Here is a 25,401-nt window from a genome sequence, read left to right as displayed (position 1 = left end):
GACTCCGGGGAAGTACCATCTTCCGTATGATGTAGCTGTCAAAATTTTTCTCCACATTTATGTACCCTTTTCCCCAAAATATTTGAAAAAACCAATAAAACTTTTTTATAAAAAAAAAGAAAAAGAAAGGGAGACATTACAAAGCTATCATTAACTGTACTAACCCTGCAGTCTTAAAGATGGGAATCATCATAGCAGGATATATGTCAAACTTTATGCGTTAATTCCACAGTGCATTGTAAATCTAGGGATTATGCTGGACTTTGGAGGAGTGTTAATCCCTGCCCAATTAAGATCTGAAGTATGTGGGTAACAGTGAACTATGCCCATACAGTCACCCTCTCTACTACTTCACATATCGTTTGCAATGTGGGGATAGGAAAACTAGATAACTATGTTGTTTTCTTCCCATGCAAGAAACATTTGAAATTAAAACAAATATTCTTAAAGTAATTCAACATTTTACTACACAGTGAGAATTATTTTGAATTTCTCAGCATGAATGAAGTTAACTGATGATATAAAATTGTACCAATTAGTGCAACAATAATTCATTAGATTTCTCCACTGCTTCCTATAAATATCTATAAGTTTGCCACTTCTTTAAAAAGCGTATCATCAAAGTAAAGCAGAGACCCAATTGGTACATATATGTAAAGCCTGGTTAGTAGTTTCTTATAGTCAAAGTTGAATCATATAGAACTTCATATAGTATGAATAGATGTCAGGTAATATCAGAGACCCCTTCATGGATTACTGCCTTGTCATGGCGAAGGGGCTTGCGTAGCTCAATGAAGCTATGCCTTGTAGGGCCATCTAAGATGGACAGATCATAGCAGAGAGCTCTGATAAAATGTGATTCATTGGAGAAGGAAATGGCAACCCACTCCAGTATCTTTGCCATGAAAACCCCATGGACAGTACCAAAAGGCAAAAATATACGATGCCAAAAGATGAACCCCTAAGGTCGGAAGGTGTCCAATATGCTACTGGGGAAGAGCAAGGGCTAGTACTAGTGGCGCCAGTAAGAGTGAAGCGGCTGGTCCAAGGCCAAAAGAACACTCAGTGTTGATGTATCTGGTGGTGAAAGAAAAGTCCGATGCTGTAAAGATCTATACTCTTTAGGAACCTGGAATGTAAGATCCATGAATCAAGGCAAGTTGGATGTAGTCAAACAAGAGATGAAGATTGAAGGCAAAAGAAGAATGGGACAACAGAGAATGAGGTGGCTGGATGGAGTCACCGAAGCATAGGTGTGAGCTTAAATGGACGCCAGAGGATGGTAGAGGACAGGAAGGCCTGGAGGAACGTTGTCCATGGGGTTGTGATGGGTCGGACATGACTTCACAACTAACAACAACAAAATATCAGAAAATACATTTCCTCCAACCAACCCTATGTAAGCATTAACATTTCCTTGACATCTGCTTCATTGTCCAAAGAAATGTTCTAAATCCCTCTGAAGTTATCTATGTTATTAAACCAGATAGCAATTTGGCTTCTGTGAGTTGGATTGAGCTGTGTGCTAGTGACTGTTCAAAGGAAATATAAAAGATAGTACAGTAGAAATCTCAATTATTATTATTATTATTATTATTATTATTATTATTATTATTATTATTATTATTTATTAGCGCTTATATACCGCCCCCTCTCCCAAAAGGGACTCAATTACAAGAAGACATCAGTTATGGCTGTGGAAAGCAACCATATTACTTTTTCTTAAAAAATAATTTTCTTAAAAGCCAGAACAAATGTGTGTTCAATGAATATGAACACTGTGTTCTGGTTTAATAGAGTGATAGTTAAATGTGCAGTATGACATTTCAGTTGTCTATATGGCAACAAAGACTATTGTTTATTAACATGTAAATTTAATGTATTCCAATTCTTATGATTAAATGGCATAGATTGCTTGAATCCGAAGGCAATTCTAGCTAGCAAAAGGGAGCAGACCTGGTTGATGTGACTTCTAGAAATTCTCAAAAAAATGACAGAAATGAAGCTGTTTGGAATAATTTAGCTGAATTAGAATGCCATCTATTCTGGGGGTGAAGACAAAAGCATCAGGTGAAGATGTTAGCAGTGTTCCTCTCTCTGATAACTTTTAAATGTGTCTCTGAGAAAAGAGGATCTTTATGAGTTACTGTCACAGTTTCCAGCAACGCCAATGATGTCCAATGATGAGAGATAATGAAAATTGTTTTTATGAAATACATGAAGTATTCTCTATATATTTCTCTATACTTTCCTTCCTTTTTTCTTTCTGAGGAACAGTTGTCACACTGTAAGGGTCCACGAAGATTTAAGACTCAATAACCTTTTTAAAATGCCACAAAGCTCTGTATTTTTCTTTACATTGTTTCTCTGCAATGAACAAGCAGCTTTAGGAGGTCAGCAGAATGCCCATCCACAAGCAGTATTCACTCCAGCAAGGCTCTCATTTTTAATTGTGTTTCAAAGATGCCATGTATTATCTTTTGACTTCTCTTTCTTCCAAAGAATGACTCATTCATTGTTCTAAACACTGTTGTTCTGTTTTGCCTTTGTCTGAGAGGAAACAGATGTGATGGACAATGTATGCATTAATAAATAAAAACACTTTTTAATGCAATCGTTCATTTCTCTGGAATTCAAAACCAGCCCTGCAAAGCAGGGATATCAAAAGTTGTAAACCATACAGGTCAACAGTTGGACATACTTGACTTTTCTAATAATCCTCCATCTATTCTGGAAGCATGCTGCTCAATGCTGATCAGGAAATGGCGCACCTACAACTAAAGCATTGTTTGTCAATGCAATGAGATAATCTTCTCACCCAATATAAATTAAGCAATTACACTGTGCTACAACCTATTCACTTTTATGTGCATATCTAAACGATTATTGCTTTTCTCTGCATAATGGTTTTTGCTACATGGGATGCCTCATTTATTTATTTTCTTGGCGAGCAATCTTGTCTGTGGAGAAATAGGGGAATGGGTGGGGAAGCTTTAGGCAGTTATTATTGTCACCAATGCAATTTTCACAAAGGAAAGCTTATGAGGCTTTTAAAAACAGGCTTACATGAATGCAAAACTAAAATAGTAGAGAATTCTACCACCCCCTTATTCATTTCCCTGGGAAGGGGTGAGGGAAGGGAAAATGAGAAAAGAATATGTCAATGAAATATAATTTTAAACAGCAGATAATATCAAACAAAATAAATCCATGTTAGCATGCGACAACAAAAAACATCATAGGGTCTTTTGCAAAGAAATTAAATGAGACAATTTAATGAAGCATAAAATATTGTTGGGGGAAATGGATCTTTTCTTTTCATAAGTAAAAGTTACATTTTTCAATATTAAAAAGGAGAGAATAGATTAAATTTTGTGATGCTGAAATTGTTCAATACATTTCTCCACCTCAGCAAAGATCCAAACTGTTCGGAAATTTATTTACTTGTATAAATTATGTGCATTTCTAAATTGTAACTTAGCAATAATGGATGGGAAATAGGCAATTATGGAGAGACAAATTAAAGCTGGCCACCAAGGAGCCTTCTAAAATAACCTCACTGTTGCAAATAGAGAAAATTATTCTTTATTTACATAGTCGTGTTTACACAGGGTACCGTATTTATTCGAGTATAATGCGCAAAATTTTATACCCAAAAAAGAAGTCAAAGTTAGGGTGCGCGTTATAAACGAGGGCTGGGCTGGGGTGGCAGTGGCGAATTGTAAATTTCCGGACTGCAGCCTCGATCCCGGCCTCAGGCGGCGCCGCGCCGTGCTCAATAGTCGCAACTCAGCTGCCTGCCGCCTTTCCCTCCTTTGTCTCCCCGCCGCTGCTGCCGCCGTTTAAACTTGTTCTACCTACAGAAGGTCCAGCATAGAAGCGAAGCCGAAAGAGATCCTTGCGAGGCTCTGCAGGCTTCCTCGGAGTAAGGAAGGCAACAGCTCCCCTCACCCCCCCCAGAAAGCAGAGGGGCTCGTCGCGATGAAAAAGGCAGCCCTGATGCTGAGGAGAGCCTTGCAAGGAGGCGGAAAGGAAAAGCCCGAAAAGGCACCAAAAGAAGCGGGGGGAGCTTCGCCCGCCTGGTGGGCAGCCTGTGCGCGCCTGTTGCCAGCGTTCGGCGGCTGCCTTTTTCATCGCGACGAGCCCCGCTGCTTTCTGGGGGGTGAGGGGAGCTGTTGCCTTCCTTACTCCGAGGAAGCCTGCAGAGCCTCGCAAGGATCTCTTTCGGCTTCGCTTCTATGCTGGACCTTTAGCCTGCTCTTCCTCTTCTCTATACAGCAATCGCCTACTCATTACTATGCCTCCCGCGAGTTTGGTCTTATTTTGTCTTGACTAGAGCAAAAGCTGGCGTGCCTCCACCCCCTTCCCACCCCGCCGGCGGCAATAGTCATTATTATTACAATGCTTGGTGTGAAACAAAATTTTATACCGATTTTTAATCAAAAATTAGGGGGTGCGCGTTATACACATGTGCACGTTATACTCGAATAAATACGGTAACTTAAAAAATGGCTAGACCACATGCAAAGAAAAGCTTCGTGAAGATAAAGTTTTGTGAAACTGCATTACAAATGTCATGGGGCTCAATTTTCTCACTGCCATCTTCTACAAATAACAGATATAGGTGGACCGAGGCACAGCTAGTTTTGTTAATTTCCCAGAACTAGCCCATGGTCAGTAGTATCAATACACAGAACAAGACATCCCATAGCACCAAAGCAATTTCAGTGCTTAAACCAGACCTAAACTGTGTTTGAAATGGAATTGGAACATTCCTTTTATCTAAGAACATTTGGAGCTGATTAGTCACTTCCTCATGCACTTTACTTGGGAAGGGAGTGCTAGGCAGAAGACTACAAATGTTCATATTTTCTGGATTAAGTTGTTTTCTTTTCCAAAAGTGGATTCACTGTTGGTTCCTTTATTGAGACTGAAAATCATGCCTGTAGATAACTGAAGGAGTGACTGATTAATTGCATTTTTTATATTGCTGTAATGTATGCCAGCTTCTGCTGAACTAAGAGAACAATTAAGAACGAAGGAGAAATTTCCATAAATGAGAACAATTAACCAGTGGAATGGCTTGCCTTCAGAAGTTGTGGGTACTACAACACGGATGGTTTTTAAGAAGAGACTGGACAGCCACTTGACTGGAAGTCTCCTGCTTAGGCAGGAGGTTGCACTAGAAGTCCTCCAAGATCCCTTCCAACTCTGTTGTTCTCTTATCTCCATCTTCAAGGGTATGAAACAAAAACTGAGTAATCTCAATTGAGTTTTCTTAAAACATTACTCTTTCCACATCTTCAGAGCTTAAGAATTGAAAAGTTATCCAAAAATTTATCACAAATAATTCCCTGGACATTTTTGCAGGTTGAACTCCCCAAACTTCTGCACATTTAGAAAAACAAAATGCATATATACGCAGTCATACAGTCATAATAACCATGATTTTTTTAAAAAAATAAATATTTGCTCTCCTGTTAGATTCTAGCATTTTAAAGATCTTTTTCAGTGCAGTAAGAACCACTTTCATTTTAATTCAAAAACAAATAAATTAATAAATTAATTCTGCGTCATTTCTGCCGTTACTAGGGTATTAACTCAAGGCTGAAGAAAGGATCAAATAGTCTGTGAATCAAATTGCAAGGAAAAGAAAAGAAACAAAAAGAAAAGAAAAGAAAAAGCACACTAAGCTATGTAAAGAAAGAATAGCAATTTTAAAAACTAGTATGTTTCAAACTAGCAACATTCTATACACAAGACAAGTGCTATACCATTGTGGTATTACAGAGCTATGTTTAGGATCAGATTTTGAAGACATTAGATAGTAAGGCACCCAATTAAATCTGTCAAGGGGGCATTCCTGTCTCTTTGAAGTAGTCAATCAATGTGCAGAGATCAGCCCAGAAAAATGTCATGTGCTGCAGGCAGAACAGTCAGTATTGCTAGAGGCAACCAAAGTAGAGAAAGAGTACTTCAAAATCACAGCAAGAAAACACTCCTAGAGGTTGTTTGTGCAGTGGGTGAGTAGTGAGTTCAGGGCAATGTCATCCATTCCTGCCACCCAGAAAGATCATCAGTCCAAACCAACAATGCGACAAGCTGGCTAGGAACCCTCAATCATAGAAATGCATCCTAGGTTCTATAGATTTGACTTGACTTCCTTGGTTTTATCAAGAAAATCCATGTTCAAGACTGCATGTTACCAAGTTACCCCTTGTCTTTCAAAATTGGCATGAAATATATTGTTCTGTATTTCTAGGCTTTAAGTGAGAAGATCCAAAGCATTTCCTTTTTGTTTTGTTCAAGCTGTGCTGAAGGCAGAAATTCTGAGTAAAATTGCTAAGGGCTAAAATTCGACAAACTAGGAGAGGTCAGGAGTTCAAGCTGACTGGTGACAAGCTATTATAATTATCTTTTGATGTGGGGCCATTGGCAGAGTGTCTGCCAGCAAGATTTTTAAATTATCCCTCTCCTAGTTTGTAATACAGGATTTCTAACATGACAAACCAGCTACTGGCATTCTCTGGCTATCAACCTCCTTTTGTTTTAGACTTGCTTTATTTCCTTCACTGTGGTTCTTCTGTGCGAGTAGAGATAAGCAACTGAAATAAGACAGAACATGAGAGGATACAATGGTGAAGGAGAAAAAGTGTTCCTTATTTCTATCACCACCTTAGAATAGGGTTTATAATGAGCCTTTACTGGTATCTGATCAAACTTGAGATGAATTTTCCTTAATCTGCATTCTAGCTATCTCCTAATTTACTTCACTGACCTTCGATGGGAAGTATATCAATGCTCTCAATGAGCTTTATACAGTGGGAGAATAGCGATCAAAAGCACCATATTCCAACAAAGAAGTCACAAGGACATTGAGAGAAGTATCCATCTTACTAGCTGGAAATTACTTCAACATACTTCATTAGGTTCTGGCTACAGATCAACATACTGGGAGACAAAATAAGTATTCCAAATCTAAAACTCATTAAGTAGTATGCCCATAATAAAATCTTCCAAATTTAGAACATTATTGTTCTGTCCAATTCAACAAAGAAACACACACATACTGTCAGGGTTCTAAGTAACCCCCAATGAAAGAAGACCCTGAGGTTTGAAGTTCCTCAAAGTTCCATTTTATTGAAGATGGCATATTGGCACAGCTGGGAAAACCCGAATCCGAGAGTTCCCGTTTTCTCCACCCAAAAGAAAGTCAAAGATCCATCCCCTTCACCCTCAAGCCCGTCACATGGTCCAATCAATTCATCATCCCAACTGGAGACAACCTCCAGTCAGTCCCATCCAGATGCAGGCCGAATGCCCTTGAGTCCCAGAGAAAGGAATGTTGTTGTGGCTAATCCTCCTCCACTCTATGCAATCCCCCCTTCCCATTTTCTGAAGCACTAAATGTGACACACACACACTTAGATCCAGAATGTTGTGGCAGGACAATCAAGGCATATACAGTTGTGATGATGTTAAGCTGCTCCTACCTGGATATTGAAATCCATCCGTGCCAGAATTCCGAAGGATCTTAGCACAATATCTATCAGAGAAGGAAAAGCCACTTCTCAGCAATAGAAAGAATGGCACACAAACAGAATATTCAGGTGGTCCAAATATCCAAAATCAGATACAAATACTGTCAGTTGGCTCTAGAATGGAAACCTGAAGAAAGAAAGAACATTTCTAGAGCTCACAATCACTTCTTCTTCCTGATTTTTTTAATTTATTATTTATTTATTTATTTTATCAGACTTATTAGTCGCCCCTTCTCCCCACAGGGACTCGGGGCGACGTACACAAGCAACGGTCTACGGACTACAAAGAAGGAGGTAAAAATAAATAAATACAATAATCAAAGAAGTTAAAACCCCAATAAGAATAAAAGTTTAAAAGCTAACATTGACAATTAAAATTAACCAAGGGGTGGAACAGTTGTCGAGATTATGCCAGGCCGGCTAGCCGAAACAGGTGGGTCTTCAGTTTACTGCGGAAGGAGCGGAGATCGGTTGTTGTCCTGATGTCTTGGGGGAGGTCGTTCCAAAGGGTGGGACCCGCCACAGAGAAGGACCTACTCCTGGGCACCGCCCTCTGACAGTCTCTAGAGGACGGCACCCGGAGAAGGCCCTCTCTGTGTGAGCGAATGGGCCGCAGGGATGTATGGGGCAGGACACGATCCTGCAGATAACTAGGCCCTATGCCATGGAGCGCTTTAAAGATGGTGACTAACACCTTGAAGCGCACCCGGTAGGCCACAGGAAGCCAGTGCAGCTCGCGCAGGAGAGGTGTTATATGGGAGAACCTCGATCTCCCCATGATTACCCGTGCGGCTGCATTCTGGACCAACTGCAGTCTCCGGGTGCACCTCAAGGGGAGCCCCATGTAGAGAGCATTACAGTAGTCCAGACGAGACGTCACCAGCACGTGAGTGACTGTGCGCAGGGCCCCCCGGTCCAAAAGGGGACGCAATTGGCGCACCAGGCGAACCTGGTGGAACGTCCCCCTCGCCATGGCTGCCACATGATCTTCTATAGTCAGCCGGGCATCAAGGAGGACGCCAAAATTGCGTGCCCGTTCCACCGGGGCTAATTGTTCATCCCCGATGGCCAGCGATGGAATGTGCTGGTTGTATCGGGGAGCCGGGAGCCACAGCCACTCTGTCTTGGAGGGGTTGAGCCTGAGCCTGTTGTCACCCATCCAGACCCGCACGGCTTCCAGACAACGGGACATCACTTCGACAGCCTCGTTGGGGTGGTTTGGGGTGGAAATGTACAGCTGGGTATCATCAGCGTACAGGTGGTATCCCACCCCAAAACCACGGATGATCTCGCCCAGCGGTTTCATATATGTGTTGAACAGGAGAGGTGAGAGGATCGACCCCTGAGGGACCCCACAAGTAAGGGGCCTCGGGGTCGACCTCTGCTCCCCTGCCAACACACATTGCGTCCGGCCAGAGAGGTAGGAGCAGAACCACCGCAATACGGTGCCTCCGATCCCCAACCCCTCCAGACGGCGCAATAGGATACCATGGTCGATGGTATCGAAAGCCGCCGAGAGATCTAATAGGACAAGGATGGAGGAACAACCCCCATCCTTTGCCCTCCAGAGATAATAATAATAATAATAATAATAATAATATATTTATTTCTTAGCCGCACCCTCTCCCGAAGGACTCGGGGCGGCGTACAACGAAACATTCGAAATAAATATGTAAACAAAACAAACATATAACAAAGGTACACTAAAACATACATACATACATAAGGAGGAGATCGATTGATAAAAACAATTAAAATACTGTATTTAAAACCCCTAGAAATTAAATATAATCAAAATACCCAGTTAAAAACCCGTCAGGAGCGATATGGTTAAATCAAAGTTGAGCCAGGCCAGCTGCTTGGAAAAGGTGGGTCTTAAGCTTAATACGGAAGGAGCGGAGGTCAGAGGTATTCCTAATATCCGGAGGGAGGTCATTCCACAGGGCTGGGCCCGCCACAGAGAAGGCTCTACTCCTAGGCGCCGCCCCACGACATTGTCTAGCGGACGGCACCTGGAGGAGCCCCTCTCTGTGCGAGCGAATTGGTCGCAGGGATGTATGGGGCAGAATACGATCCCGCAAGTAACTAGGTCCTAAGCCATGGAGCGCTTTAAAGATAGTTATCAAAACCTTGAAACGCACCCGATAGACCACAGGAAGCCAGTGCAGCTCGCGCAGGAGCGGTGTCACGTGGGAGTACCTAGTACTCCCCATAATTACCCGCGCGGCTGCGTTCTGGACCAACTGCAGCCTCCGGGTGCATTTCAAGGGAAGCCCCATGTAGAGAGCGTTACAGTAGTCCAAGCGAGACGTCACCAGCGCATGAGTGACTGTGCGCAAGGCATCCCGGTCCAGTAGGGGGTGCAATTGGCGCACCAGGCGAACCTGGTGGAACGCCCCCCTTGCCACGGCTGTCACATGGTCATCCATGGACAGCCGGGCATCTAGGAGGACGCCCAAATTGCGCGCCCGCTCCACGGGGGCAAGATGGATGCCCCCAATGGCCAATGATGGAATTAATTGGCTGAACCGGGGGGCTGGTACCCACAGCCACTCCGTCTTGGAAGGGTTGAGCTTGAGTCGGTTGTCATCCATCCAGATCCGTACGGCTTCCACACACCGGGACATCACTTCGACGGCCTCGTTGGGGTGGTTCGGGGTGGAAAAGTACAGCTGAGTATCATCAGCGTACAGATGGTATCCCACCCCGAAACCACGGATAATCTCACCCAGCGGCTTCATATATGTGTTGAACAGGAGTGGCGAGAGGACCGACCCCTGTGGCACCCCACAAGTAAGGGGGCGTAGGGTCGACCTCTCTTCTCCTGTCAACACACGCTGCGTCCGGTCAGAGAGGTAGGAGCCGAACCACCGCAAAACGGTGCCCCGGACCCCCAACCCCTCCAGCCGGCGCAGCAGGATACCATGGTCGATGGTATCAAAAGCCGCCGAGAGGTCTAATAGGACCAGGATAGAGGAACAACCTCTATCTCTGGCCCTCCAGAGATCATCCACCAACGCGACCAAGGCCGTCTCCATGCTGTGACCGGGGCAGAAGCCGGACTGGCGCGGGTCTAGATAATTATTTTCCTCCAGATGTCGTGGGAACTGGTAGGCCACCACACTCTCTACAACCTTCGCCAAGAAGGGAAGGTTGGAGACAGGACGATAATTGGCCAGCTCCAAAGGGTCCAGGGAAGGCTTCTTGAGCAAGGGTCTCACCACCGCCTCTTTCAAGGCGGCCGGGAGAGACCCCTCTCCCAACGAAGCATTCACTAGGCCCAGGAGCCAGTCTCGTGTAACCTCCCAGGATGCCAGTACAAGCCAGGAGGGACACGGGTCCAATAAACATGTGGTGGGTCGCAGTCGTCCACGCAATCTGTCCAAATCCTCGATGGCAACCAAGTCAAACTCCTCCCAGATAGAAGCCTCAAGACTCGCCATGGGCGTCTCCATTGGATCACTGACAGGAACCCAGTCTCTCCGGATTTGAGCGATTTTATCCTGCAGATATTTACCAAATTCCTCTGCCCTGCACTGTAGAGGGGCCTCCTGCGGCCTCTGAAACAAGAGGGAGCGGGACACCCGAAACAGGGCGGCAGGGCGGTTCTCCGCGGATGCAATGAGAGTGGCACAGTATTGACGTTTGGCCGCTCTCAATGCCACAAGGTACGTCCTTAAATGGGCTCGTACCTGTGTTCGATCAAATTCGGAGCGAGAGGATCTCCAACGACTCTCTAGACGTCTCTTGCGGCATTTCATCACCCTCAGCTCCTCGGTAAACCAAGGGGCCAGGGTGGATCGTTGCCGCCGGAGAGGCCGCAAAGGCGCCACCCGGTTCAAGGCCCCGGTAGTTGCATTATTCCACGCAACCACCAGGTCCCCTACCCGGGGGCGGGTCAAGGTTACAGGAGGTGGCCCAAGCTCCGTCTGGAACCTATCAGGTTCCATCAGGCGCCTGGGGCGGAACCATCTGGAACTTTCCGGTTCCGCCTCCCCGCGGCGGGAGGTAGCACCAGGGAAGTCAAGACGAAGGAGTGAGTGATCTGACCATGACAGGGGAGTGATGGTTAAGTCGCCTCCTCCCAGATCACTCAGCCACTGACTAGAGACAAAAACAAGGTCCAGAGTGTGACCTCCCTCGTGTGTTGATGTATGGCGGGGAGCCAGGTATACTATCAACAGACCCAACTGGTATTTGATCTGGTACTGCTCTGAATCGCCCATGGAGGCTCAGCTGAGTGAAATTTCCAGCTCTCCAACTGTAAGCTATATAAATTATGCCAATCCTATCACCCATAATCAAAATCTCCTCCCCGCCACCCCACAAAAAAACCCCATAGTGATTTATTGAAATTTAACAAGGAAGAGTTAGCACACAATGTAGTACAGTTAGATGGAGGAAGCATGTGAACTCAAGTGAGAACAAAGAAACCACACCCTGATCTCCACTCCTGCCAATATAAATTAAATACTACTAGCAGTGTATATGTCCAATAAATAAAATGTGTAACATCTCCTTCAGTATTTATCCCTATAAAAGTTGTGCTGCCACTTCTTTCAAGCTTTTCATAAGTTTAAACATATCCTTTTGCAGACTTGTAGGGCCAAGTAATGCCAATGTTTAGGTGGAAAGCATACATGAAAACTGCAGATTTTTAGCTATTTTTGACCTAAATCATGAGCCAGCAGGACTACTTGAAAATAAAAGAAGGAATATCAGATCCTTCATCTTTTCTCATTTCCATTTCAAATCCAGCAAGGATGATGGAAGTTGCAAACCCAGTTCAGTCTACAGCTGCAAATTACGTTTATCTGTTGCTTCAGTCCCGAGGACTGTTGCTTTGTAACTGCCTTGGCTGAATGACTGTGACATCCACATGACATTTTCCATGGCATGCAGATATCCAAGCAAATAAACAAGCAACAAATACATTTAGGATGCACATGAGGCATATCTACTAATTTAATTATATAAAAAGTAACATAAAGGTAAGTGGCTGGGCTGAGTGTTATCTTCAAGCACACTTCGTGGCAATTTTCCAGAATGTCCATTTTTCCTGTCCCACTTTATCGCCAAGGTCTGGGAAGTTAATTGTATGACTTCTGCATGACTCACAAGGAAATTCTGCAGTCCTGAGAAAGGTTGGCAGAGATAAGAAGCCAGCAAACAAGATGTCAATCAAAGTCTTCAGCTATTTCATCAAAAAGCAACAAACTTCATCTAATCCTCATTGCTGTTTTGTGAGAAGTTCTGGAGTTATAAAGTAGGACAGGGTTGAAAGATCAAAAAAGGTCAGGGTGGAGTAGCTTAATGAGAGTAGCTCATTATATTATTTCTTAAAGATAGTCCTGGCTAAGACTATGTAGAGATTAAAGCTTGAAATCCCAGACAAGCTGTTCCATATCACTGCCTCTGCTTTGAAAATACCCATTGAAGAACGTTTCAGTTTTCCTGAAATGTCCAGCAAAATAATGTTACTTTGAGAGGGATTAAAGAATTAATAGTATAGTTCTTTTTGGAAGTTACGTACACACAAAAACATAAAATTTTAAAAGACTCCAACTTGCTTATATTTACCTAATTGGTAGAAATCAATTTATTTGTATTGGTGAGATTATATCAGAGTGGATTTCTGAGTTTTCATTTTTCTTTCTTTTGCCTGGATGGTAGGGGAAATCTATCAAGCTCACATTTCCTCTATATTGAATTTTTACAATTGAAGGAATGTTCATCTTTCTTAACAGTAGATCAAAGCCGAACAGTTCCAAAAGAAAACCAATTCATTAAATCAAGTTCATTAAACCTGATACAAACACCAGGTGGTCTGCTTCCTTGACTCTGTGCGCAGCATCCTATTGGATTTCAGAGTCTGGAGATAGAATCAGGAAAAGATGACTACTGGAAAAACTTTCTGATGCTGGGTTTTTCATTTTGTTTTGTGTTTATCTATTTCTTAGGTCATTGTTCATTGTTTATAGCAGTGTAGAAGCACTGCTACAAATCACTTGCACTCTAGATCAGGGGTGTCAAACTCGCGTCGTCATGGTGGCATCTCATGATGTATTGGGACTTCCCCCCCCCTTTGCTAAGCTGGGTGTGGGCATCGCAGCAGCTTCCCACATCTCATCTCATCTCTTCTCTCGACAAGCTATGTTGAGGCCCTCAAGACGAGACCCCAGCATCATCTCGTGACCCACCCAGTCTGCTCCTGTGAATCCCACACTTTGCCCCCGTGGAACCCCAAAACATAGAAAGTTGAAAAGGAAAAGTCTTCTCTTGACTTAGATCAACTTGCCCTCCACCCCATCTAACTTAGCCGCTTTGCTAGGTTCGTTGTTTGGCATAGCTCAACTTCGATCTTTAACATGTTGCTTAACTCTTTGGGGAGTCCCAAGGAGTCTTCTGTGCATGCACATTTTGTGTGGATCTATGCGTCACATGCGCCAGCATGTGACGCATCCATCCCACAGGCTGGGAGTTTGACAGCCCTCCTGCTCTAGATCATGTTGCTTCCATGAATAAAACTGAATTGTTTTTATTTTTCTCTTAATTCCATAAGTGAATTGTATTTGTGTAAGCAATGAAAATATGAAATATTGACTCTATGGCATAGAAATATATAAGCTGTATGACTAAGAGCTTTGGGGAAATTTAATATCTTTCCAAAACTAATAGTAGACCAGTAATATTTCAATGTTTTAATTTCTGTGCTCGGTAGCATAATTACATGGCACACCCATTAAGGGTATGCAGAATTAAGTGAGTGCAGTTTGTTGTATACCTGCCTGAGACTCTTAAATCCTCTGACAGACATTGTTGGCAATAAGCTAAATTAACTCACTATTCTGACTTCTGTATTTAGCAACTTTCTATGTTCTAAAAGTTCTTTACTTTTGCTTTGTTTGTAGGCGGGATGCATATTTTTTTACTGCTTTAAGCAACTATGAAACAAAAGGAAGGAATACAAATAAAGACAAGGACTTAAGAAACAAATAAAACAAATATATTAAATAAATTATAATCATTAGGGAAACTATATAAAAACTTCAGTTTTTAACAAAAATGGTTCAAACAAATTTAAATGTTGACCACATGGAACTATATTGTTCAGTCCTTTCTTCATAGCAAAGAATCAGTTCAAAGGCAATAATATGACATAGTTCATCAAGCCAGCTTTTGACAGCTGCAAAATGAGTGTCTTTCCAGGAACACAGGACAATCGTTTTAGCAAAAATGCAAGCACAGACTAGATATAAAGGTCTTCATACATAATACATCCAAAATTTTAAATTCCACATTGATGCCTTTCAAGAATCTGGTTCATCACAATAAGCAGATTCAACCCAATTCAAGCAAAATAAAGCAACCTCAGAACAAAACCAATGCAGATACCGTACCTTCAAATGTGCTACATCTCCAACTTAGAGGATAAATGGTCAACCTTCCTGGAGATGCATATGGGGTACTTACAGGGAACTTATACTTTAAAAAAGAAGTAGATGAGATCCAAGATCTGGGAAACACCTCAATTTTATTTAATCACAAATTATTAATTAAAATGAAATTGTTCCATATGATAGGGTCCAGAGTGAGAGCCCAATATCTGAGTTTTCCAACATATTTTTTTTCCTAATTTCTGACTTTTGCACATTCCCGTTATTCCCTCTGTAATTTTTCCCACTCCCATCATGTTAAAAGAACAAGAAATTGTTAGTATTTGATAAGGCTCTGGGATTTCAGGCGTTTGGGTTGTATACCCTGGTACATCATATCTTGAAATGTGTTTATGGCTCCAGAGATCTGAAAAGTGGATTATTGTTGTTTTAAGTCATTCTTGTCTACTTTCCAATTAGCTGCAAGGTTATGTTTGAGGATGGCATCCACTCCTCTTCTTTGTCATGTGATATACAATATATGTAGCTTGGGTACAATGATGAGCATTGTACTTTCTGGATTTTGGCATATTTGTTGTAAATTCATTATAGTCAGCTTGCTCATCCAAAAAGCCATCCATCCAGTGTAGGTAAACCAGTTGCATAGGCCATGCATGCAAAGGTGTACGTTGCCTTAGACATGATTTAATTTAAAATATAGTAAAAATTGTGTTTGTGAAGATTATGCTCAGGAACAATTAGGAAGAAGAAGATCATGACTGCATTCACAGATGTGGCAGTAACAATAACTGGATTCCTACAAAAGATGGAATGGAAATTGAGCTGAAACCCAAGGCTTCTCAAGCCAGCTTAGCGGTTTCAAGTAGCATGAAGCTAAATGAGCAACAGTTCATTTTTAAAGCCAACCAAGCAGCACACAAAGAGCTTTTCTGTTTGCAGCCTTTAGTTGATCAACTCCTGACATAAACCAACTGGAAATGAAGCCAGTTTAAGAAATCCATCTCCAGATTTCAATCTCTTTTACTGCTTTGGCTATAGTGATGGCCTGATGTTCTGCCCATGCTATATTTTTTGAGGCCCCTGTTGCCCATTTCTTTACCCATCATGGGTCAGTTAAAAAAAGCTACTGTTTTATCTAAAACAGAAGGGGAAACTGGCAGAATTTGTATCACCTTCATATGTTAGTGTTTCTTAAGGACAAGTCTACTAATTCATGAGTTGACTTGATAAACAATTCACTCTAGAGATGAAGGGCCAATGACTGAAGGGAAGGGGTGCTTCTACTACAGCGGATAGCAGTCAGCTGGAGTGGACAAAGCAAGAAGGGAAGGGTTTCTTCCCAGTCAGCTGTGGGCGGGGAGCAAAAGAGAGGATGGGTATTATCTTGCTTTCCTGCACTTGAGAAATGGTTGATGGTAATTATCCTCTTACTTGGCTAACCTGGTTATTGTGGAAGAAATAATGACACGTTTGAACAACTATGGGTATAAGAGGAATTGGCAGTGAGAACTCAATGGTACGGCTTCTTTCTGGTTCTAGATAACAATTCCTATCTGGCCAAACAATATTTCTGAAATTTTTATAAGACCTGATCTTTTTAATTACCTACTAATAGTCCCATGGCAATGTAAAGAGAGACATGGCTCCATCAACCAAATAGCCAATGCCTTACTCCAAAGTTAAAACCAAATGACTACCCAAAGGGACCAGCTTGTCCAAGTGATGAACCTTATAGCTCTCAACAGGTTAGAGAAAATCGATTGCAACAGAAAACCCAGGCTGACTTTGCTGCTCCTCCAATACTGTCTGTGCCAGCTTTATAATCGGAATCCAAGCATATTTACTGCCCTCCTCAATCAATGTGAACTTTATATCTCCTTGGATTTTTCCATTGATCAGGCACCATAGGATTTGTAATGAGCCTAATATATGAAGGATCTATAAAGTGTAGAATTCAAGCCAGCCCAGATAAAGAGAGTTACCTTAATTTTGTGACATGTCTGATAGGCATCAGACAAGCAAATGACTGACTGGTTTATCTGCTTTGATAAAGGTGACACGTTTGTGAGAATTTAGATTGCTAACTAAGGACACAGGCTGGAAAGAAAAATGCTTAATTGGCTAGTTCAAAGAGTGACTAACAGATGAAAATGGAGATGAACTAATACATTGAACTTTGTGTATCGAACATACAAAGAGGGACTATGATTGCCTTAAGATAGATCAACTTGGCAAAAAAAATAAAAATTCAAAAAATTGGAGAGACTGCAGATGAGAAAGAAAGACACCCCTTTATGTTTTCCCATTCTCCTACACATATGAGACTTTAGAATTTGAACCTATTCAGCAAGTCTTATTGACCTGAGAACAATTATGCTATTGCACATAAGGTTGACTAGGAGGCAGGGGAAAACCTTACACTTCCAGTAAACTTTACACTTCCAGATAAGGTAGAATAAAGGAGATGGGGGAGTAGTATGAGAAATAAGCAGAGAGACAGTTATTTTCAGGACCGTTAGGGAAACATTCAATCAACATTCAGTATTAAGACCACTACATGCCATGAAAAATTCCATTAATTCATGGGAGAGGAAGGGCAGAAATTATGGTCTTAAGCTACTGTGGGTATAAGAAGCATTTACTATTACCCTGCAGACAATCAACTGATATGTATTTTTCTGTCTACAATATTCTTTTCTAGCTAAACTGTATCAGTGAGGTTTCTAACTTAGGAATTAGGTGTAGTTAAGTAAGAATCAAGACATCTGTGATTTATTGTCAAATACTAATCACAAAATCTGACAAAAATAGAGTTTTGTGTAGCTGCAACTATACCTATAGAAAGCCATCTAATTATTTCCAGTTCTATATAAATAGCTTGGATTATTTATTTATTTTACTTTCACATAATGTATTTTCATCCTGTGAACATACCTAGAGTGTGCTTTTATCAGAAGTGCTATAAAAAAATCCAAACTGCAAATGTGAAATTAGAAAATAAGATTCAATTTCTCTTACCAACCCATCTGCATCATCAACCATGGTAGATGTTCAACATGTTTCTAAATAAAGTATTCTAATATAAGCCTCAGCAGATGGCAACATCTGGGCAGAATTTTCTGATTTCAGATGTTAAGCAGGGTTGGCTCTTAATAAAACCTGAATGGGACTACATGAGAATTTCTGGGGTGCTAAATCAGACTAGAAGATGAGAACACATTCCAGAAGAGGGCAATGGCAAACTATGTTGGCAGTATTACCAATAAAACTGCATGGAATCAAATGCTACTCAAGGGTATCTTTCTCTCTCTTCCCCACTTCTGAAAATTCAATATATTTCACTCCTTAAGAAAGGATATGGAAATTAAGTACTGTAATGAAAAAGTCTTAATGCTATTCAAGGTTATTTTTAACCTGACATTTCTCTGATGCTGATGTTCCTTAATTGATGATGTTGCCTGGAAATATTATGTCTGCCTCTAGTATTTATAGCTTCCTAATTATCTGGGCACTACTAACAAGCTGCTAACGGATAGGGAGAGACTTTCAAGATCCAGATCTTTCTCCACTATGAGTCAACACAGTGCTATTAAGCCATTCACATTTGCTAATGGACCTCAGCTACAGCCTTCCTCTCCCTGTCCCCATCAAATAATGTATCCTTCTTCCCAAATTCAATTGCCCTTGCAGGACACACTGAAAGAATTAAATAAAATAATGATTTTCTCTGGAATAGAGATGCAGCCAAGTTTCTGTCCCTTTTGACAATGTCCCTTCTTTTTCTCAACATTGTTTTGTAAAGAAAATTCAAATAACATGCAAGGGAGCCTGGTCAGGAATAGCTACTATTAGAATAGCAAGTTGTCTAGGGAGGAATGCCACTGAAGTGAGATAATTAGTTTTAAACTGGCAGAAACATAACAATTTTCTGGGTTCTTTTTTCTCTACTGAGAAAATAGAAGTTAGCTGAAATAAACATTCACAAAAGAGAGATGGGCAAGTTTTCAGGCTTCCCGTGGCTTCATTTCTGTCGTCTCTCTCGAGGAGCCCACGAAATGCTGCTTAGATTTGGAAATGTTTTCCATTTCTTGGAAATGGAGCAAAGCTTCATGGAACAGTTTTGTATTAAGAGAATCTGAATCTTCCTCAAAACCAATTGAGTTTCGTTTTGGCTTTACAGTACTTTATGTTGAGACTATCAAGTACAGCATTTTAGATCCACTCCCTCTAGTGATCACTCTTTTCTTACCTTCTGGCCTTTAGAAGCTTAAAAAAATGTAAATGGCCACCTAGTACTATTCTTTTTCTTCATATATTAAGGTGTCACATTTATAAATCTATTTAGCACTTGCTAAGAACTAATATCACTCCCGTGAGCATCCTGAATAATTACATAAGCTACTGTTATGTCTGATCTTCTAAGAAGCTGTATAAGACCAATTGTTCTGTCCCGAAATCAAATGCTAAATTATCCTTAGCCTTCTATCTTAGAAAGTTCACAGAACAAGTAGAATGGACCTAAGGAACAGGGTTAATGAAGAAGGAAAACCTGGCATCCCTTTTCAGAGTTTGCATCTACTTCTCATAAAATTTTCATTAACTCCTTTTGAGGACATGACATGCTCCATAAATCATGAGAAATCCTGTATCGAGTAGCAAGGCATTTCTTTTTAAAAGTTCATCATCCCTTCACAGTGGGCAAAGTATTCCAGGCAGCTAAAGGACTTTATTTTCCCCACCAATGATAACACCCCGTATATTTATGCCTGTGCTTGTGTAAATATGTGAAATAAAAATGAATCACAGTAAGTACTTAAACTTTTCTTGCACAAGTTAAATGATTGGTAATGTTAACAAATTAGAAAGTGCAGAAGGCCAACCCCCAAATGACGCATTGAGTAGCAAAATGCCACTAGGTTCCTTTTGTGATTGGAGCTCAATTAATGTCCACATTCAAAACGGAAACAATCATTCAGAATTACTGCTTGTGAGAGAGCTGCACATTGCCTTTGGTGGCACTTGCCAACAAGCCTCCTTTCCTTCAGTGTCTGCTGAAACCTACAAGTGATTAGAATCAAAGGAAAACGTCTTTCCTCCCTTCCTGAGTGAGCCAGTGTTGCCTTGTGTAGCAATAACCTGAAATGTATAAGCACCACTGTGCAGTCACTGACATACTCTGCTGTTTTAAGTTTATTCTCTTGAGGAAAATTTAAACATAACCTTAAATGTGTTCACACAGAGTGGGAAGCAGGCACTTGAAAGACATATAAATAGAGATGGTATTCAGCAGATTCTGACCAGTTCTGGAAAACCGGTAGCAGAAATTTTGAGTAGTTCGGAGAACCGGTAAGTACCACCTCTGACTATGCACTGCCCCCATCTATTCTCTGCCTCCCAAGTCCCAGCTGGTCGGGAGGAAATGGAGATTTTGCTGTAACCTCCCCCTGGAGTGGGGAGGGAATGGAGATTTCGCAGTATCCTTCCCCTGCCACACCTACCAAGCCATGCCCACCAAGCCACACCCACAGAACCGGTAGTAAAAAACATTGAATCCCACCACTGGATATAAACATAGGTGTTCAATGGTCAGCTGCCTTTACTGGACAGCACAATAACCACAATGCTTACTATGGCCACAACCACACAGGAGATGAATTGTATGATGGTGTAATTAATTTGTGCAGAACTATAAACTCAAGGACAGGACTGAGCAGAACAGAATAGGCAGAATCTTACGAACTCTCTCTCGAACACAGCACTCCATTAACAGTAATTTGAAGGAGGTCATTGAAATATAATCCAAACAATGAAAGGATTTGTGCATTTTTATGGTGTAGTGTCATGCTGCAAGGGAACTTTGGGAGTTGTAATGTTAACACAACTGGATGAAATCAGGTTAGAGAAGAATGTTCTAAAAGAATTAAGATTTAATATGTAGTTGTGCATAACAATACAAATAAAGAGGGTTTTTAGTGTGCATGACTATAGCAGGGCATTTATATAACCGAATGCTATATAGCTATTTCACTGAGTTCAACAACATCTGTTTCCAGGTAAGAATGTATAGTTCTTTCTTTCTTTATTTTTCTTTTTTTGACTCAGCCTTCCATCCTTCCAAAGTAAGTAAAATGAGGACTCATATTGTTGGGGGAGATATGCTGACTTTGTAAACCACTTAGAGGTGGTTATAAAGCCCTATTGAACAGTAAGTGCTATTGCTATTCTTCTTGGACTCACAACTCCTGCTTCAGAAGCAGATGGAAACTGTGGCCAGAAAGGCCTTTGCATCAATTCATCCAGGGTGCGATTTGCACCAATTCCTAAACCAGTAGAGACTTAAGACAGTCACTCATGTGTTGGTCCCCTCATAATTGGACTAATGCAGGGACCTCTACATGGATCTGCCATTGAAGTTCATTCGGAAGCTGCAACTGGTCCAGATCGCAGAGGCATGGATAATTATGGACACGTAGCAGGTCTGTGTAATTCGTCTGGTCCATGAGATGCACTTGTTGCCAGTAGGCATCTGGGAACAATTCAACATGATTGTTATAATCTCTATGACTTTTATAGCCTAGGATAGCTGCCTATCCCCTGTAGCTTCTGCCCATTCACATGATCTGTCAAGTAAACAAGGTATAGGTCTTTTCCATTTAAAAAATGCAGAGCCTAGGAATGGGGTCTTCTTTTCATGCCATCTGCCCTACAGAACAAGTCCCTGCCTCAAATTCATATGGGTTTCACTCTGTCCCTGTTTAAATGACTCTGGGTCAGAATGCATGATAGACTTCTTGCTTAATGTTTTAGTTGTTGGTCTTTTCCAAACTTTCTCTCTTTGATGATTAGTCTCTTTTTTACCTGTTTTTTTGCTGTTGCTTTATTCATAATGATTTGAAAATCATAACCAGTCCCATTTTTACAAGACTTTGAACCAAAGAAAAAAAACAATTTGTGTCATTGTATTTTATCTTGTATGTTTCTTCAAAATTGCTTTTTAAAAGTGTGAACTGGACAGATCTGGAATTTATATTTATATTATAATGCATTTGATTAATAAGGGATTCTAGGTTTATGTTTCCTTTTTTTAAATGTTTCTTTATCTTTACCACTGGTCAAGGTAGTTTATCTCCTGTATGAATCCAGTCTTAGAAGTCATAATTGAAACCATCCTAGATCACATTTAAAACAGGCTAGAACCCATTTAAGCTTTGCAGAGAGAAAGCTGCTATTACAAGTTGCAGCTAAGGCACATAAACAAGAAGAGAATAGAAACTGCATGTTTTTAAAGAAATAGTTTGTGAAAAGTGTGTCTATTCAAGGACAACAGATAGTTACTATTTCATAGCTACTGCTTGCTCCAATAAGGTATATGTACAGGTATGTCAAAAAGAGTGCAGTGGCTCAGTAGCTAAGAAGCTTGTCAATCAGAAAGATCGACGCTTCAGTGGTTCAAATCCCTAGTGCCGCATAACGGAGTTAGCTCCTGTTACTTGTCCCACCTTCTGCCAACCTAGCAATTCAAAAGGATATAAAAATGCAAATAGAAAAATAGGAACCACTTTTGGTGGGAAGGTAACAGCATTCCATGCACGTTCGGCATTTAGACATGCTGGCCGCATGACCATGAAGACGTCTTCAGACAGAGCTGGCTCTTCGGCTTTGAAACAGAGATGAGCACTGTCCTCTAGAGTTGGGAACAACTAGTACATATGTGTGAGGGGAACCGTTACCTTTACAGGTATGTCAGAAATGTGGAAAACTTGAAGGGTAATTTTATCATACGTGGTGGATTTGTAAGAAAACTATAAAGTTCTGAGTCTAAACACATACAAGGATACAAAGAATTTTAAATATCACTATACAGTTGAAACCATTTTTTCCCCTTTGGAATTGATGGATGTAGAATAATACTCATAGAAGATTGTTTTTACTTATGGTAATTGCAGTGAGAGTATTATTATATGCATGAAAAGGAATGTTTGGTGAGTTGACAGAATTTATAGAGATAGCAAAATTGATTTGTTTGATTAGGGAGAAGACAGAAGCTATATTTATTAGTGACTAGAAACCCTTTTTTGCTGAAAATGGAAGAAAATGTACTAGTGATTAATGGATTTGATAGTTAGAAAGGGTAAAATATGGAAAGAGGGGGATTATGACGTAACCTTAAAGAGGGAGTACAGATGAGAAACTTATTTTTAACTGCTATAAAGATGATTGGAAGCTGCTTCTTTATGCTATTTTCTTTTTTTCTATCTTTTTCCTTTTCATATGTTTACACAACTTATTATTGTGTACATTTCTTCAATAAAAACATTTTAAAAAACAAATAAGGGTGCAGGAAGATAATGCAGATGATACCTGAAACTAACTTGATCAAAGAGCTTGCTTTTGCACATGGCAAAAATTGTACTTTCTAGGAATACTTTCAAACAACTCTCTGCTGAATGGGAACACCCTTTGGCACCCAAGACTCCAATAAAAAGCTTATTTTCAACTGTTTGTGTGCAATTGTTAGGGATTAGCAAAAATTCTACATTCCCAATGAAGACAGGAAGAGTTGAATCATCTAGTCCAGGGATGTCAAACTCCTGTTGTCATGTTGTCATCATGTGATGCATTGTGACTTTTCCCTCCTTTGCTAAAATGTGGGTAGGCGTGGCCAGTATGTGACACATGTGATCTGCGAGCTGCAAGTTTGACACCTCCAATTTAGACAAATGCCTCCACAAAACCTAACCAGCAGGTTGTACTCTTCAATTATTTGGTTATTGTGTTTGTGTTAGGTAACAGTGAGCTCTCAGAACAAGCCCAATTCTTTCTTATTCTTCTCCTCGGGAATTATAATAATAGATAGGGAAGTAGTTCATGGTGACTGGTACTGGCCTATAAACTTCCAAAAAAATTGTCAAAAGACAAGTTATTTTGAAGAATTTGTTAGAAACATTAACAAAAACATTAATTACAAGGGAGTTGTTCTTCGTTTATTACTCAGGTACTTTATCCTATGGGATGCTAACAGTAAAGAATGGGAAACTCTGACTTCTTTTTAAAGAACATATTAATATTCTGCATTTATTCCAGGATAAAGATTACACTGCCCAAAAAAGTGAATCCTAACCCATTCTGTTTTATAGTAGGCTGCCTTGCACAAAATTCATTCATTCATTCAATCAATCAATTTCTAAAGCTGTCCATCTTAGTCCACAGGTCTGGATGGCTTACAATTCAAAATATATATTACAATTAAAAATACTAAAAATAATTTGAACAATAAAAGCAATCCTCAATATGGACTAACTTACCCATGATTTCAACCAGGAGATTTAGCCAGATCACTTCACTTATTATAGTATTAGTTAGTTGCAAAAGAAAAAACCCTTTAAAACACCAAAAAAAATAGAGTCAGGCAGTAAATGTTGTTGCCTGAACCTGTTCTGATATACCCAAGGCACCAAATTAGGTGAAATTGATATACTGTAAGTGATGTGTTCTTTCTGGTACCACATTGAGCTGTACCAGGTCCTCACCAATTTTTTTATAACTTTTTCCTACGCATTTGCTGAGCTTATTTCCAAAGTACCCATCAGGGGTCCTCAAGAGGGGGAAAAAAACCACACAAGGAAATGCTGATGACAATGTACATAATAAATTTGTGTACCAGTTTTCTTTAGTAGTAAAACACCACTAAATGGCCATTTCTGAAATTTTAAAAAAGATGCACAAAATGGCACTCACACATGACAATGATTAATTCTTTGTATCAAAGCGTCTACAATCTATTACAAACTATTGAAGCATCAAAGCACCCTAATACCCACTAGTTTAAAATTTAACAAGACACAAAAATTGATTGAAGAAAAGCGATGGTGAAACGACATGTATGGAGGCTGAAGGTCCTAATGTAATTTTTGCAGGAAAATTGGTCTCAAACTTATATTGCCCTAATTTCAACTGAGCGCAGCACTTTAGTGGTGTAATCTTCTTTTTATTCCATCTATTTCTTATATGGGAAATAGCTATGATGATGACATTATTTTTGCTCTGTAGCAATTTTCTAATTCCTAAAGGGTTTAAAAAAACAATTTCCTGTATAATTGAAAATAAAATTAAATACTGGGTAATCATTAATTAGCAAATCTGCTACTAAAACTAGAGGAAGGAAATTATTAGATAGAAGACCTGGATGAGTTTAAGACGAAACTATCTAAGACAGCAGAGAAAAAGAAGTGCTCCTATTGATATGTTTTTGAGAGTAACAGTGGGTAAATAGCAGTGGTGGCACAGTGGTTAGAATGCAGTATTGCAAGCTAATTCACTGCTGGCTGTTAAGAGTTCAATTCTGACTGGCTCAAAGTTGACTCAGCCTTCCATCCTTCCAAGGTTGATAAAATGAGGATCCTGATTGTTGGAAGGCAATGTGCTGACTTTGTAAACCATTTAGAGAGGGCTGTAAAGCACTG

The sequence above is a fragment of the Natrix helvetica genome (assembly GCF_964273705.1).
Source record: "Natrix helvetica genome assembly, chromosome: 5".
Taxonomy (NCBI): Eukaryota; Metazoa; Chordata; class Lepidosauria; order Squamata; family Natricidae; genus Natrix; species Natrix helvetica.
This window is presented reverse-complemented; position numbering follows the sequence as displayed.